Raw genomic sequence first — 16,204 nt, forward strand, 5'->3', positions numbered from 1 at the left:
ATGATGACAGGAACAGGGGCTCTGGATCCAGATTGCCTGGAGTCAGGACCCAGATTTTCTCTCAAGCAGCTGTGTGACCCTGGACCATTCTCTAAACATGTCTGAATTCAGTTTCCTTATGGATCGTATGAGGCAGAAATATGGCTTACCTCGCAGGGCTATTGGAAGAATTAAATGAAATAATATGTACCCAAGGCTGACTCCAGCGCTGGCAAAAGTAAATGCTTAATCCGTGTCAGCTGTTGTTTTTGTGCTATGGAGGGTGCTCGGTAAATATTTCTGGAACACCTGCATTTGTTACCAGTAATGAAAGAGGCAGCCTTTGGGGTGGGGGTGTATGCATTTGGGATCCAGCCGTGCTCTGGATTGCAGTGAAAGGATATAGGTTTTTGGCTGGGGGGAGATCCCCGCAGCCAGACACGGTCAGTTCTGACCCTGCTGTACTCGTTCTGAAAATCTTCTCCGATTCCTCATCAGAGAAGGGCAGCCTTCAAATGCTTTATCCCAGACCCTTGGGGCTCATCCCTGACTTGCCACCAACCTTTCTGCCCTACACCCACCTCATCCTCTGACCTCGTCATTCTGGACTCTAGACAATTGTCAAGTTCCCAGGCCTTTGACCACGCAGTGTCCTTTGCCTGGGATGCTCTCCCCGCCCCCGCCCCCCGGCCTTGCTCAGACAGTAGCACTTACCTGAAGCATCAGCCCCTTTAAAAAGCCTTTGCTGAGTTTACTACCCCCCAGAGAACAGTGGTTCCTGCCTCACATCCTCCGCAGCTATATCTCTAGGAATGCTGCCAGGATGGACATCCACTCATTGATTCAATCGGTCCAACAACCGGGGTGCCTACTGTGTGCCAGCCCTTGTTCTAGGCCCTGGGGTTACAACAGGGAGTGAAATGGACAAAAATCCCTACCCTTGGGCTCTGCATCTGCAGCCCTCAAACCCAGCAAAAGTGAAGTCAACTGGCCCAACAGAGACTCTCCAACTTCTTTTTTTTTTTTTTTAAAGATTTTATTTATTTATTCATGAGAGACACACAGAGAGAGGCAGAGACAGAGGCAGAGGGAGAAGCAGGCTCCCTGCAGGGACCCCAAGGCGGGACTCGATCCCAGGACTCCATGATCATGATCCGGGCTGAAGGCAGGCGCTCAACCACTGAGCCACCCAGGCATCCCAAGTTCTCCAACTTCATCCTCCGCCTCCCCACCTCCATGTGCTGGGTCCCGGGGGTGGTGCAATGGAATCCCCCAAATATATCCCATGGGCCCCCACCTCCTTGTCCTTGCTGTTCCTCCTGCCTCAAAGGGCCCCCAAGGTCAAGCTGTCGTCATCCCTACTTTTCCGGGGCAGAAGCAGCAGCTCAGAGAGGCTGCAGAGCTTGCCTCGGGTCCCACAGCTAGTATGCCCCAGAGCCAGAGTAGAATTCAGATCCTTCCCCACTGACCGCAGAGCTGGTGCAGGCAGCAGCTGGGCTCTGCGTACTGTTGGCGCCTGTGACTCTGAAGTCATCTTGGGCTGGGCCTAGGGTCGCAGCTGGAGAAAAGAGACAACCTCAAATGATCCCATGAGGCCCTAGGCCTGGGTTCAGCCAGCAGTCCATCAGGGCAGGAGGTCCTCTTCACAGAAAAGAAGGCATCCCATGATCCAGCCGGCCTGGGTTCAAATCCCAGCTCCCCCACCCACTGAGTCCTGTGAATTGGCTAAATGACTTCACCTTTCTGAGCCCCAGTTTTCTCTTCTATAAAATGGGGTTTACAACAGTCTCTACCTGTTGGGTTCTTGAAGAGATTAAAGGAGATGAAGTATGTATACAACAAACACGAAAAACAACATAATCCAGTAATTGCTAGCCGTCGCGATTCTTGTTCATAATTACCATTACTAATAGTATTTTGTTAATTGGAATTGTTCAAAATAAATAAGAGGATTCAGCCACTAGCTTCAGGAGTTCACATTCATCAGTCTTGGCCTCACCTCCTCCAGGAAGCCCTCGCTGACCACACCACCCTGATGCGCCTAGAACCTCTACGTCCTTCCTTTGTGCCCCTTTCCCACTGGCCATTATAAATGCATTTTATGGTCTCCTTTAAGTCCTATCTCCCCACCGGACTCAAACTTGGTCTTGGCCATTACTTGGTCTCCAGGGCTCACCATAGCAGCTGGCATCTTGTGATGATCACTCGATAGCTGCTGCATGACCAAACGGACAAGGGGTAGCCTCGGATGCTTTTGTCTCTCCTTCTGGGGCTCAAAGGAGGATGTTCCTGGAGTCCTCCCGGGGGAGAGAAAGCGGACCAGGCAATGCTCTGCAGGGTGCCACGAGGGTACCCTGGGTGTCTGTCTATAAGAGGGATTAACTCCTGGCCCTGGAACCTGTGCCCGTCTGTCCTCATGCCTCCAGGGAGCCTTTGGGAGTGGGTAAGGCCCACCCAGCACAGCCTCACCTGCAGACTCAGGGCTGTTGCCAGGTAGCGTGGAGCACCTAGCACACTGAGCTGGTGCCCCACGCCCTCTTTACCTGTTCATTCAGGCATCACCGCCTCACTGTGTGGCCTTGGGCAGGTCATTTCAACTTCATGTGCCTCAGTCGTATCCTCTGTAAAATGGGACGACCAAAGGCATTCCCTCTCAGCACGGCTGTCAGGTTGCCCAGCTTGAGAACTACTCTGAAAATGTGAGCCATGTCTTGAAAATTCTTTAACCTTATTTGTTCATCTGGCAAGAATTTATGGAGCACCTACTATGTGCCAGACAAGCTGAGTGCCAGGTCCTGGAGACAGACTGAACAGGGTCCCGTTTCAAATAAACCAGATTCTTTCAAAAATGTTTATGAGACAGCCGGGGAAATGTAAACCCAGACTGGATGACATTGGATGGAATTCAGAAATGTGTTCATTTTATTTTTTTTCCCCCAGCACGTCGTAGTTCTGCGGATATATTTTTATAAAGAGTCTTCGTCTTTTAGAGACTCGAATGAATGTGTTTACAGATGAAATGAGCTGATGTCAGGGGTCTGCTTCGAAATAATGCAGTCCGTAAAATGAAATAATTCCCTGAAACAAGTTTATTAAAAAAAAAAAAATTCAGTGGCAGAGGGGGCGTGGGGAAGGTGGATGAGATCAGTAGAGAGCAAGTTGATGCTGTAATAGTGCTTGGTGAGTTTAGCAAAAATTTGATCCTTTAACTAACTGGATAATTACACACCATGCGTGAGCAAGGCCCTAAGGAGAAAATGGGGAGCCAGGAGTGGGGGCCTGAGTCAAGGCCCTGTGGGAGTTTGGTGTTGATTCTCACTGGGCGGGGGAGGGTGGTTCCAGGTCCACACACTGGAGTGGGGGCGAGGGGCGCAGAGAAAGCACCTGCCAACCTCTTCTCCCTCCTCCCAGCCCTTCTTGCAAGCAGGAAGCAGCAGCTTTTCAGCTTTTTAGGGAGAAGAACCCCAGACCTCCTGGAGGTCCATGGGATGGGCAGGGAGGGGGTGTCCCTGGAGGCAACGCCAGCACCCAGCTGTGCCCCCAGCTGTCCCATCTGAACAACTGTTGGCTCTTGCCATCTCTGTGGGGTGTATACCCAGTGCTATGGACCAAATGTCTGGGTCTCCCCAAATTCACATGTTGAAACCTAGTCACCCACATGATGGTGTTAGGAAGTGGCGCTTTGGGGAGGGGATTAGGTCATGAGGGCAGAGGCTTTATGAGTGGGATCAGTGCCCACTCATGAGAAGAGACTCCACAGAGCTCCCCGTGAGGACAGAGAGAAGATGGTTGTCTGGGACCCAGGAAGCAGGGCTCACTGACACTGAACCTGCCAGCACCTTGACCTTGGTCCTCCCCGCCTCTGGAACCATGAAAGATAAATCTGGGTTGTTTCCGAGCCAGCCCATCTACGGTGTTGTATCCCAGCAACCCAAACAGACAGAGACGCCCAGCATCACATGCTCTAGGCCACATTCCTCATGGTCACGACCCGCGGATGGGGTCCATGGCGCACAAGGCAGCCCACCGAGAAAAGATGCCCATCCTCCCCGCCCTGGCTTCAGGGTGCTGAGAGCTGGGGTGCCACGCTTCCACGGCGGGAGGCGAGGAGGGGATGCTCTCCTTGCCCTCCGGAGCCCTTGGAGGCCCAGCTCAGAGAGGAAGATGCTCTTTCCCGCATTGCCATGGCTCCCTGACATGGGCCCCTGGGTCACAGATGGCTCACGCCAGGGGACAAAGGTGGGGATGACCTAACCACCCCAGCATCAGTTCCTTGAAAAGGTAGGAGTCCCAGATCTTTTTGAAAGCAGTTTGGCAGAGTGTTTCAGGGGCCCAGAAAGGGTCTGTGCTTTGCTTTCCAGTGATCGCACTTCTGGGAATTTGCCCGAAAGAACTAATCCTAAAAAAAGAAAAGAAAGGCCACATACCCGGTAGTATCTACTGCAGCGACATTTATAATAGGAAATCGCTGGGCGCACCCAATGTGTTGTAACCCTTGGTGGATTTGTAAATAGGCTTTTTAAAAAAGGAGTCAGGAGGGCTCTTTTATCCACGTGGAAAATACTGATGATTTAATGCTAAGCAGAAAACCCAATGGCCTTTGGGGGATGGATGGGGCGATCCCAGCCCTGTTCCCCAGTGGGCAGCTGCATCCCTAGGGCTCCCCCTGGGACGCCCGTTCCATTTTCGGAGTCTGGCATCTTAAGGCATGTTTCCTTTTTGGAGGATCCTGTGGCTTTCTGGAAGGGAAAAGAGAAGGATGAATGGAAAAACCCAGGGAGGCCCTTGAAGCCTCCGGGGAGGCAGCACCCGTCCGGACAGGGATTCAGCCTTTTTCAACATCAAATACTTGTTGACAGCTCAAACGGCCGGCCTCTTTGCCGGAGACTGAGGCATGCACGTTTGTTTCTTTCTCAAAGGTTTTAAAAGCTCTTTATTTTATTGCAAAAGCAATACATGGTCATTGTTTAAAAAGAAAAAAAAGTACAGAGCTGTATAAAATAAAGCTCCCGCCCACCACCACTTTCTCTCCAGAGGGAGCCAACCTCAGCTGTCTGGGTCCTTTCTTTAATTTTTTTCTGTATCAAGGGTTTTCAGACTTTTTTTTTTTTTTTTTTTTTTTTTAGCTCCAAGCCACAGTGAAAAAAATAGATTTTGCATTGTAACTTAGTACACGCAGACACTGGCGTATAACTACCTGGAAATTTTATGTAATGCTGCTTATTATAAGAAATGCTGTCTGGGGTTGTCTCTTCCATCCTATCCTGTCCTGTCTGTCCCATCCCATCCCATCCCATCCCATCCCATTCTGATTAAGAGCAAAGGCGGCTGGTCATAACCCAGTCATATGGTTTCACGCCCCACTGCTGGCTGTGACTTCCAGGGAAACAGAGGCTGTAGATGTTAACGTTCAAGGTCAACTGTCCACCCCCCACCCCTTACTCCCCCTTGCTCTACAACTTGCCTTTCCCATCTGAGGATTTCACAGCCTGATCTCCATAACTGGGCCTACGGGGCTGGAACAGTTTTTTTCCTCCTGAACAGCAGCAGAGGAACCTCTGCAGTGACTGGTCACAATGGGCTGTCACCAGCGAGGCTCTGTGGGATGTCCCCTGTGCGCACAGCTGCGAGGACATCAGGACATCGGTGGATTGAGTTCTCAGAGCAGAACCCCCAGGTCAATGAGCGAGCCCCTCTCAGACACCTCGATGGATGGCAGCCGGGAATGGTCTAGAGAGGGGCTCCTCGGGGTGTACTGGGGTGGGGGTTGGGGGGCAGGACTGTTTGCTCCCTGCAGGGCAGCCTGCCTTCAATGACTACACAGGACTTCACTCCTGTTTCATTCCAAGCCTGCTCACGATGCTGGGAAGTACCCGCTTTGGTGTGAGAAATGAGACAGGCCCGCACTCACTTCTCCTTTCTCCTCCTTCACTTCCTCTTTCGTCCCCGGAAGGCTTTGGAGGAGGGGACCCTCCTCAGCCCCGATTCCATAGCTCTTCCATGCCATCGGCCTTTCTGGCCAGGGGCCTTGGGGCTCTTGTGTGGTGTGACTTGGCCTGTCACTTCCCAGGCGGGAAAAGCTGGCTGCACGTGCACAAGCACATGATTTGGAATGGGGGCTCCTGGCTGCAGTGGATTGGAATAAGAATTTGAGCAGTTAACAGGTGAATTTATTCGTAGTCCTACCTTCGATTCAAATCCCGGTCACTTGACCAGGATTGCTTTCTCATTGATACTGTTTTTTTTTTTTTTTTTAAAGATTTTATTTTTTTATTCATGAGAGACACAGAGATTGAGAGAGAGGCAGAGACACAGACAGAGGGAGAAGCAGGCTCCATGCAGGGAGCCCAATGTGGGACTTGATCCTGGGACTCCAGGATCACACCCTAGGCCAAAGGCAGGTGCTAAACCACTGAGCCACTCAGGGATCCCCACTGATAATGTTTTTAAAGAGGGAACAGCCAGTGCAAAGGCCCTGAGGCAGGATTGTGCTAGCTCGGCCAGTGTGACTGGAGCCGAGTAAGTGAGGTCAAGGTGTTTGGAGATGAGGGCAGAGAAGAATGGGGCTTAGATCATCTAGAGTTCTTGAGGCCTTGAGGAGGGAGGGCCCTGATACTGCTCTAGATTGTGAGGAAACTGAGTCAGGAGCTCAGGTTGGGGAGTGGTTGGTGTTTTGTGTCCCGAATTCATTTGTTCGAACAGGACCATTCCCTTATCACAGAGCCACGGCTGCTGCCTGCAGATCAAAACTGTGATCCCAGAAGCAAAGGGAGGCACGTTATAGAACATTTCTGAAAGAAATTGAGGAAGACAAAGAGATGGAAAAATATTCCATGCTCATGGATTGGAAGAATTAATATTGTGAAAATGTCCATGCTACCCAGGGCAATTTACACATTCAGGGCAATCCCTATCAAAATACCATGGACTTTTTTCAGAGAGTTGGAGCAAATCATCTTAAGATTTGTGTGGAATCAGAAAAGACCCTGAATAGCCAGGGGAATATTGAAAAAGGAAACCATAGCTGGGGGCATCACAATGCCAGATTTCAGGTTGTACTACAAAGCTGTGGTCATCAAGACAGTGTGGTGCTGGCACAAAAACAGACACATGGATCAATGGAACAGAATAGAGAATCCAGAAGTGGACCCTCAACTTTATGGTCAACTAATATTTGACAAAGCAGGAAAGACTATCCACTGGAAAAAGGACAGTCTCTTCAATAAATGGTGCTGGGAAAACTGGACAGCCACGTGCAGAAGAATGAAACTAGACCATTCTCTTACACCATCCACAAAGATAAACTCAAAATGGATGAAAGATCTAAATGTGAGACAAGAATCCATCAGAATCCTAGAGGAGAACACAGGCAACACCCTTTTTGAACTTGGCCACAGCAACTTCTTGCAAGATATAGCTATGAAGGCAAGAGAAACAAAAGCAAAAATGAACTATTGGGACTTAATCAAGATAAGAAGCTTCTGGGCAGCAAAAGAAACAGTCAACAAAACTCAAAGACAACCTACAGAATGGGAGAAGATATTTGCAAATGATGTATCAGATAAAGGGCTAGTATCCAAGATCTAGAAAGAATTTATTAAACTCAGCAGCAAAGAGACAAACAATCCAATCATGAAATGGGCAAAAGACATGAACAGAAATTTCTCCAAAGAGGACATAGACATGGCCAACAAGCACATGAGGAAATGCTCCACATCCCTTGTCATCAGGGGAATACAAATCCAAACCACAATGAGATCCCACCTCACACCAGTGAGAATGGGGAAAATTAACAAGGCAGGAAACCACAAATGTTGGGGAGGATGCGGAGAAAAGGGAACCCTCTTGCACTGATGGTGGGAAGGTGAACTGGTGCAGCCACTCTGGAAAACTGTGTGGAGGTTCCTCAAAGAGTTAAAAATAGATCTGCCCTATGACCCAGCAATTGCACTGCTGGGGATTTACCCCAAAGATACAGATGCAGCGAAACGCTGGGACACCTGCACCCCGATGTTTATAGCAGCGATGTCCACAATAGCCAAACTGTGGAAGGAGCCTCGGTGTCCATCGAAAGATGAATGGATAAAGAAGATGTGGTCTATGTATACAATGGAATATTCCTCAGCCGTTAGAAACGACAAATACCCACCATTTGCTTCAACATGGATGGAACTGGAGGGTATTATGCTGAGTGAAGTGAGTCAGTCGGAGAAGGACAAATATTATATGGTCTTACTCATACGGGGAATATAAAAAATAGTGGAAGGGACTATAGGGGAAAGGAGAGAAAATGAGTGGGAAAAATCAGAGAGGGTGACACAACATGAGAGACTCCTAACTCTGGGAAACGAACAAGGGATAGTAGAAGGGGAGGTGGGTGGGGGTATGGGGTGACTGGGTGACGGGTGCTGAGGGGGGCAGTTGACGGGAGGAGCACTGGGTGTTATACTATATGTTGGCAAATCGAACTCCTTTTTTTTTTTTTTTTAAACAGAACTTTTTTTTTTTTTTTGGCAAATCGAACTCCAAAAAAAAAAATATACAAAAAAAACACCCCATACTATGGCACGACAGAGCCGACTTCCATGGAAATGATAGACTTCAACGAATAACAATATCACTCCCTGGTTTCTTCTTCATGACAAACGTTCCACAGGGATGCAAGTTTTAATAATTGTGGAAATTCTCTGCCAGGGAATAGAGATATAGGGAAACTGTTTATATTACTTGTTCGATTATTCTGACTTATTCTAAATAATAAAATCTATTCATTAAAAAGTAAGAAACAAAACAAAACAAAAAAAACAGCAACAAAACTGTGATCCCAGAAGCAAAGGGAGGCACGTTCGTAGGCCTTGCGGGTTTTTGTTTCTGATGCACGGGGAGCTTAAGGACGGAAGCCTCGTATGTGCCAGGCAAGGCACCTCACTGCTCTCTTCGTGATGTCTTCTCACTGTCACGACCATGCTGGGAGCCGGTGGGACAGCTGAGAAACTGGGGGAGTCTGGAGGGAGGGGCCAGCTGAGGTCTTGCTGCTGGGACGGAGCCAACAGGGAACTTTGGCCCAGGCCTCATGCCAGAATTGAAGTCATCACTGCCCGTTTCCTCAAAGTGGAGGAGCCTGACCCCCTCACCTCCCACACCCCCCTGTCCCCAAGCCCTGGTCAGAGCCTCTGGAGGTGGGGTGATCCCAGACTTCCTGGGACCCACAAGCACAGCCCCCAGCTTGCGCTTCTCCTTCCGGTTGGAGGAGAAACCAGCCTTGAACCACATTCTGCAGTTCAGGTCAGGCGCCCCAGAGCTGATGTGCCAACACGGGTATTCAGGTTCAAATTCCAGAAAATGCGGAAACAGGCCAGTGATGGTGCGCCTGGGAGAAAGCCCTAGATGAGGAGGTCCCTTGGAGAGCCAGAGGGAAAGCCCTGGACAGACACATCCATTCCACAGCCCTGGACTGGAGGTGGGGGGTGGGGGTGTGGGGGACATAAACCCCAGAATCATATTTATTTAACACACAGTCACATGGTGCACCAGGTGCTGCTTTCCCCAAACCTTATGACGAAATATCGTTGCCACTTCGCAGATGTGGCTATTGAGGCCCAGAGAGGTTAAGCAAGGTGCCAAAGGTCACACAGCTGGCAAGAGCAGCTGCTGCATCTGGAGCCAGTCTGTTTAGCCACCATGCTGTGGAGAGCTTCCTGGAGCTTAGAGCCTTCCAGATGGTCTAGACCTTTCGGGCCATAGAAGCTTAGAGCCCCAACCCACAAAACAGAGACAAGCAGTTCTGTGTGAGTTGAAGCAAGCCCCTGCCCTCCCCAGTGTGACAGGGAACAACCGTTGCCAACTTACCCCAGGCCCAGCCGAGATCTCCAGACAGGTTCCTCCCCTCGCCAGGGGCACCCAGGGAGCCCCTCTGCCGCTTGGACCTCTGTCTCCACCACCTGCCAGCTCTGGTGCCACCTGAACCCCTCTGGGCCTCAGTGTGCCCCGCTCTAGGATACAAGGACTTTTGTAAGGAGCAAATGAGAGAATGAAGGTCAAAGCGCTCTGTCCAGGGCTCGGCAGCCAGTGGTGACTTTGGGGAGGGAGCATTCTGCATGCTTTCCCAATTGCACTGGCTGGCACGTGTCCCGTTGACTAGAAACACGGACACGCAGTGCGACATCTGGGTGTCGTTATGAAGGGGGGTCTGGGCTCTCATCCCGAGGACACCTTTCCCTGTGCTTGGGGGGTCCCCACAACAGGTAACCTGATCCTCACTCTGAGCAGACCAGGAAAGACTCTACCTGCAGCTCCAGGGCCTGGTGAAGACAGAAGGGTGGCCAGGTCTGCACCCCTGGGGGGTCAGGAGGGGGTGACCCGCATAATGACAGGGAAGCTCACTTGGGCCTCCATCTGGGCACTGGCTGCAGGTGCCACTGCTCCCGGCCCAGGGCCTCCTGCTCCGGCCCCAGCAGACTGGGCAGGTAACATTGCCGGATAGAATGGAGAACGCCAGGGACCCCTGGGGGGCTCAGCGGTTTAGCGCCACCTTCAGCCCAGGGCGTGATCCTGGAGCCCCGGGATTGAGTCCCACGTTGGTTTCCCTGCATGGAGCCTGCTCCTCCCTCTGCCTGTGTCTCTGCTTCTCTCTCTCTCTCTCTCTCTCTCACTCTTTGTGTGTCTATCATGAATAAGTAAATAAAATCTAAAAAAAAAAAAAAAAAAAAAGGAGAACACCCAGGTGAATGTGAATTTTAGACAAACAAGGAGTGTTTGGGGTTTTTTTTCCCCCCTTAGTCTAAGTATGTCCAATGCAACATTGGGAATACATTATAATTCTGCAATATTTGGGAAATATTTGGGTCCCAAATATTTGGGACCTACGTACACTAAACAATCACTAGCTGCTTGTCTAAAATTCACACCTAACTGGGCACCCTGTGTTTTGATTTGCTACATCTGGCAGCTCTCCCAAGGCCTCTCTCCAGCACCTCCTCACCCCCCACCCCCCCAGCTCACCCCTTTCTGGCTCCATCTTGCAGCAGCAAAAACAAAGGGCTTGTCAGGGCTAGGAAATGGGCACAGGGCCCCCCTCAGATTCCCTGTCTGCCTGACTCAGCAGTAAGAATCTCTGCTCAGGGTTTCTTGGAGGATGAGTCGTGTGACATAGGCAGGAACCGTGTTTTGCAAACGGAAGAGGTATTATGGAAACATCAGTTACCAGAATTTGTCATCAGAAGCAGCAGAGACCAGTCTGTGGGGGGTGTTTCTGGGGACTGAGTTCCTTCTCTGAAGACTCGTTTTTGTTTTTTGTTTTTTAAAAATATTTTATTTATTTATTCGTGAGAGACACACAGAGAGAGGCAGAGACACAGGCAGAGGGAGAAGCAGGCTCCATGCAGGGAGCCTGATGTGGGACTCGATCCCAGGACCCCAGGATCATGTCCTGAGCCAAGGGCAGATGCTCAATCACTGAGCCAACCAGGTACCCTTACTCTTTTTTTTTTTTTTTAATTGGGATAAAATTCACATAATATAAAATTTGACATTTCACTATTTTGCACCCTACAATTCCATGGCATTTAGTACATTCAAAATATTGTGCAACCATCCCCATGAGCAACTTCCAGAATATTTGTAGCACAACCAGAAAGAAACCTCATACCCATTAGGAGTCACTCACAGCTCCTCGTGGCCCCAGGGTCACCACTGGTCAGCCTTCTGTCTCCATAGATTTGTTTATTCTCGAAATTTCATACAAATGGAATCATATGACAATGGGATGCCTTTTGTGTTCAGCTTCTTTCAATGAGCTTAATGTTTTCAAGCACAATATTTTCAATCTACATGGTAGCACATGCCGGTACTTCTTTCTATTTTATGCCCAAATGATATTCCATCATATGGATACACAACATTTTGTTTACCCATTTATCAGTTGATGGACATTTGGGTCATTTCCACTTTTGACTGGTGTATTGCCACTATGAACGTTCCTCTGTACATTTTTGTTTGAATACCTGTTTTCAATCACTTTGTGTATATATTTAGCTCTGGAGCAGCAGCTGTGCCGTTTTGCATGGCCACCAGCAATGTGTGAGTTTCAGTTTCTTCACGTCTGTCTCAATACCAGTTATTTTCCATTGAAAAAAAATTTTTTTTTTCTATGACCACCATAGTGGTATCTCATTGTGGTTTTTTTTTTTTTTTTTCATTGTGGTTTTGATTTGCCTGATGATTAATGATGGGGACCATTTTTTTTCCTGTGATTCTTGGCTGTTTGCAGAAACATCTCCTCATGTCCTCTGCCTATTTTTAACTGAATTTTATTTCTTATGGGAAAATATATAAATAACATTAAAACTTACCATTTTAACCTTTAAAAATTTTTTAAAAAGATTTTATTTATTTATTTGAGACAAAGCGCAAGCAGAGAGGAGAGTCAGAGGCAGAGGGAGAAGCAGACTCCCCACTGAGCAGAGAGCCTAATGTGGGGCTTGCTCCCAGGACCCAAGCCGAAGGCAGACACCTAACTGACTAAGCCACCCAGGCACTCCCCACTTTAATCATTTTTAAGTGTACAGTTCAGTGGCATTAAGTACATTCACAATGTTGTACAACTATCACCACCATCCAGCTCCAGAACATTTTATTTAAAAAACCTATAGTTTAGGGATGCCTGGGTGGCTCAATGTTGGAGTCTTTGGCTCAGGTCATGATCCTGTGGTCCTGGGATCAAGTCCTGCATCAGGCTTCCCGCAGGGAGCCTGCTTCTCCCTCTGCCTATGTCTCTGCCTCTCTGTGTTTCTCATGAATAAATATAGAAAATCTCAAAAAAAAGAAAAAACCACTATTTTTTAAAAGTAGTTTTAAGGGATGCCTGGGTGGCTCAGTCAGTTGAGTGTGTGACTCTTGGTTTCGGCTCTGGTTGTGATCTCATGGTTGTGAGATCGAGCCCTGCCCACATGGGCTCTGTGCTCAGTGTGGAGTCTGTTTGAGATTCTCTCTCCTTCTCCCTCTGCCCTGCTCTGCCCCTCCTGCTTGTGTTCTTTCTCTCAAAGAAATAAATACCTTTTTAAAAATATTTATTTATTTATTTATTTATTTATTTATTTATTTATTTATTCATTCATTCATGAGAGATACAGAGAGAGAGAGAGAGAGAGAGAGAGAAACAGAGACATAGGCAGAGGGAGAAGCAGGCTCCACGCAGGGAGCCCGATGTGGGACTCGATCCCAGGACTCCAGGATCACGCCTTGGGCCGTAGGCGGGCACTAAACCTCTGAACCACCCAGAGATCCCTAAATAAATACATCTTAAAAAAAAAAAAAAAAAAAGCAGCAGTTTTAAGTTCACAGCAGAATTGAGAGGAAGGTACAGAGATTTCCCATACCCCTTGTGCCCCCCCAACCCCGGCATGCACAGCCTCTTCTGTTATCAACATTCCCCACCAGAGTGGGACATTTGTTTCTCTGTTTCTGCCAATAAGGCAGTCGGGATTTTGGTAGAGATCATATTAATCTGTACATCAGTTTGGGCAGCCACATCTGTGATGGTTAGTTTTACGCATCAACTTGGCTAGGCTACAGTAGCCGGTAATTCAAGTAAACACTAATCTAGGTGTTGCTTTGAAGATTTTTTTTTAGATGGGGTTAACTTCTACAAGTTGACTTTAAGCAAAGGAGATTATTTGGGTAATTTGGGTCTCATCCAATCAGTTAAAAGGCTTTAAGAGCAAAACTGAAATTTCCCAGAGGAAGAATTATACCTATGGGCCAGAGCTTCTGCTTCTGCTCCTGCCTGAGAGCTTCATCTCTCTTTCTCTTTCTCTCTTTCTCTCTCTCTCCCTCCTCCATCCTATCCTGTCTACTTCCTACCTATCCATTCTATCTACTCTATCATCTATCTACCTATCTTTCCATCTATCCATCCAACCTATCATCTATCTATCTATCTATCTATCTATCTATCTATCTATCTATCTATCCTCTCCTTCAAGTACAGTTTCTCTAATAGAACTCTGATACACTAGGTGAATGTCTTTCCATTCATTTAGGTCTTTAATTTCTTCAGCAATATTTTGTAGTTTTCAATGTACAAGTCAAAGTTCCTTAAATTGTTTTCTGAATTTTATTTTTGTGTCATTCCTCGCTAGTGTTTAGAAATGCAACTGATTTTTGTATGTTGATCTAATAATCTGGCCACCTTGCTGAACTTGTTTATTAGCACTGATAGGTGTTGTTGTTGTTGTGGATTCCTTAAGATTTTCTCTACATAAAATCATATTGTCTGTGAGCAGAGACTGTTTTATTTCTTCCTTTCCAATCTGGATGCTTCTGATTTTTTTTCACGTGGAATTGTCCTGGCTAGAACTTCTGGTACAATGTTGGATAGAAGTGGCAAAAACAGACATTCTTACTTGTTCTTGACTTCCGGGGGCGGGTAGGGGGTACGTCTCCAGTCTTTCACCATGGAGGATGTTAGCAGTAGACGCTCTTTATCAGCTTGTGGAAAGTTTCCTTCTATTCTTACTTTGTTGAGTGTTTTTCTCATGAAAAGGTGTTGGATTTTGCCAAATGCTTTTTTAGCATCTAGTGAGATGATCGTGTGCCTGGTTCATTTTCCTCCCCTTCTCTGAAGCACTGGGCTGGAAATTCAATCTCTGTGGTTTCTCAGGGATTAAAAAAAGAGTCACAGCTTTACAGCTCTCCCCATAAATAATCAAAAACTCATAGGCGCAGTTAAGTGTTTAGGATATATGAAAAAGCAAAGCCAGCTCCAGTTGTGCTTAGCAGTTGCGAGGAGAAAAAGGAAGTAACATTGAGAAAAAGACAGCAGTAAATTCAGTTGTGCAATTACTTTTCCCCTGCAGAAAGGAAGAAGGAAAGAAAGGGGAAGGGGAAGGCAGGAAGGAGGGAAGGAAGGAAGGATAGGAAGGGAGGGGGAGCCACAGGGCCATTTCTTAAAACATTTTGCTCTGAGTTTCTCTAAGGCTTTTGTTTTGCTAGTGGCAGCCTGTGATACTCTGGCTTCAGGTCAGGACAACAGGTCTTCTTGCCCACATTGAAAATGGAGAATGGCAGAGGTTGGGCATAACTCAGCTTCTTCTATAGTTTTAAAATAAAAGATTGGCCTCACTAATAACACCTGCCTGGCAATTTATCATGGTTGGGAGGACTTTGAAATCCCCTCCTCCAATTGACTAATATGTCCACAGCTGATAATGGCTGGGTCCACCTGGTGAAAGGTGGTGAGAGCTTTGGACAAGGACAGAGGGGACAGTTTGCTGTGGGACTTTGGGCAAGTCACTCTCCCTGTCTGGGTCTCACTGTAAAGGCAGCTGGATTCTATCACTGGAGGATGGTCCAGTAGGATCCAGGTCTATGAATCCCTCTCGAGTGGCTCATAGGCTCTTCACCCAAGTGGCATTTCTCTAGATGGCCATATTAGGGTTCCTTGCATCTCCAGGACTTTGTACTCTGAAAGCCACACAGGCTCCTTAATGCCTGGTGAGGACTTCTCAGAGTCCCCTGCTGGATCAGGGCTGCTGTTAATACTCTAGCAGGCAGGCTCTGGTCAAATAGGCAGGCAGCACCCATTTAGGGGCAGAGGATCAGATACAGACTTCCAGAGCTTTTAGCCAGGGAGAAAGTACCTAGGGGTGGTGGACCACCCTGGGGGCCTAGGAAGTAGTAGCACAGCAGATTGGTTTTATTTAAGACCTAATCTGTGCTAAACCCTTCTCGGTGCATTCTTAGACTTTATGAGACAGGTACTGTTATGCCCATTTTATACACAGGAAACCGAGGCCCAGAGGAGTGCGTGACTTGCCCAAAGGCACACGGAGTATTTCGGGCTGTGTGGATGCGTCTGAATGTGCAGGACTGAGCACTGGGGAGAGAAAGGCCGCCCTGCGGAGGGCAGGCAACCTTGGACCTGGGACTGGAGGCTGATGGGCCCCCGCTGCCTGAGGGTAGGGAGGAGGAAGGAATGCCAGAGATGGGGGGCCTAGGGGAGCGGGGAGAGCTGGAGGCGGGAATCAGGACGCGGAGGGGAGGGGATCGACTTGTAGGAGCGGAATCCCCAAGGGGCGACCCAGGACCGGACGATGGGGGGCTCCGAGGTCAGCGGGGGCGTCCCGGGAGTGAGCCGGGTCGGGGTGTACTCTGCGGGGTGTCCCGAGGGGCGGAGGGGAGGGGCAGAACCCGGAGGGTGGGCAACCTCGGGCAGGGACCCCGCCAG

The sequence above is a fragment of the Canis lupus genome, chromosome 6 (assembly GCF_011100685.1).
Source record: "Canis lupus familiaris isolate Mischka breed German Shepherd chromosome 6, alternate assembly UU_Cfam_GSD_1.0, whole genome shotgun sequence".
Taxonomy (NCBI): Eukaryota; Metazoa; Chordata; class Mammalia; order Carnivora; family Canidae; genus Canis; species Canis lupus.